Source organism: Empidonax traillii, unplaced genomic scaffold, assembly GCF_003031625.1.
Source record: "Empidonax traillii isolate 1590-97213 ecotype Southwest subspecies unplaced genomic scaffold, ASM303162v1 scaffold634:size670481, whole genome shotgun sequence".
In the NCBI taxonomy this organism is placed as follows: Eukaryota; Metazoa; Chordata; class Aves; order Passeriformes; family Tyrannidae; genus Empidonax; species Empidonax traillii.
Genome location: NW_020955827.1, coordinates 274,829 through 276,551, shown reverse-complemented (window position 1 = coordinate 276,551; position 1,723 = coordinate 274,829). Strand labels below are relative to the sequence as shown.

Below are 1,723 nucleotides of genomic sequence, written 5' to 3'. Positions count from 1 at the left end.
ATTAGTTGTTGAATAATGAAAGCTGGGAACAAACCATTGGAAATAAGAATCGCTCTAACTTTCATTGCGCTCATTGTGTGCGTATAGTGCTTTACTGGTATATGAGGATCATACAGCAGAAAAAAAGGGTGTGTATCGCTGCAGAAATTTTTTCCTTTCCAGAACAGCTGATGTTTGTCAAAAAACTCTTTGGTCTAGAGGTACTAAAGTGAAAGCAGGTTTTCATGATGTGACCACTTACCACCAAGAAAGCAATTTCTTTCAAACTTCAGGGCAAGTAACTTGATTTAATTAAGCAGCATCTCAGTCACTGCACAACTTTTTTCATCTTTGAGCAATAGTATTTGTTACTTTTGGGGATTTCATTACTCTCTGGGAAAATCTGTACTAAAGCCTGCACCTCAGTGAGACATCTTGGGAATAATACTCCAATCTTGTGATCTTTATAGATGACATAGAATAGAATACTGGTATTTCTGTACAGAAAATGAAAAAGTATTTTCTTATAAAAAAAAGATGTCAAAAATATTGCCAGGTCCTCCACAAGAAATATTTCCTTTTTTTTTTTGTGGAAATCTTATATGAAAAGTTCAAACTACACTTTCAGATGAAAGAGCACTTTTTCATTAAATATGTGAAGTGACTGTCCCCACTGACACATTTCTATTGTTATTTCTTGTTTTTTAACAAACAAACCAAAACTCCTGAATAAGGAAGAATTTTGATGTTTAATTCGTGCATAACATCACTGTGGGCATGGGAGGAAGTAGAGGGAAATGTACTGGCGAGTGAGGTTCATAAGGTGCAAGTGTATTTGCAGAGCAAAGCTTGGTTTCCAGTACAAAATTTCCAGTGCAGCTTGTGGAGGAGCTTGGTCTGCACTGGAATTCTCTTTGGTGACAAGAAGTCACTTTAGCTATTTCTGGATTCAAATAGTCAACCCAGGATATCTCTTGGGAACAAAGTACTAGCCAAAGGATTCCATTGTGAATCCAGTATATTTCTTGGGATTAAAGTATTAGTCAAATGAAGAAATTGAAACTGTAATATACTTTAAAGTAAGAAATTTCAGAATTTAATCTCCTGTGATTGTTTGTGTTTGTTTCCTTAAGTTTTTTTTTTTTTTTTTTTCCCCCTTTGGTTTTTCTTTGTTTATTTTATTTTTTTTTTAATAATCCTGATTAGGATATAACATTTGTTGGTGTGGTTGGAGGAGAAAATCATTGGTGCTAAAATATTGGGAGGACTTTGAAGTGCTCAGATTAATTAAAAACATAAAATCAAGCCAGCATGAAATTCATGCCACCCAGCAGATTTTCAAGGGTGAAAGTGCCACATAATGAGTCATTTATGGCTGTGATGGTATTCTTGTAAACCCTCTGATTTATCAAAAGGGTATTAATAGAGCAGTTGTGTAAAAATGGGATAGGGCTATCGAAGACTTAAATGCAACTTTCTAAATGTGGCATGATGTGTACGCACTTCTCTAAGAAAGATCGGATCCTTATTTATAAGCTTTGATGGCATAAGCTCTATTTAGCTGAACAAAAATGCGGAAGTCTTGACATGCTTCAGTGGGAATTGGACAACTTAACTAGTGTAGCAGAAAATTCCAGAAAAAAAAAGGCAGTAAGTATAAACACTTTGTAAGATTAGGTTTCAATAACTAAAACCCACTGAATGCAAATAACTGACATTTCGTATATCTACTTTTTACTTTTTG

The 1,723-nt window shown here is 34.5% G+C and overlaps 1 protein-coding gene across 6 annotated transcripts in view; it reads left to right on the top strand.

The window, feature by feature from the left end:
* The window catches only part of APAF1 (apoptotic peptidase activating factor 1), a 33,128-nt gene that overhangs the window by 5,521 nt on the left and 25,884 nt on the right, over positions 1–1,723 (top strand). The gene's annotated exons all lie outside the window — the stretch shown is intronic.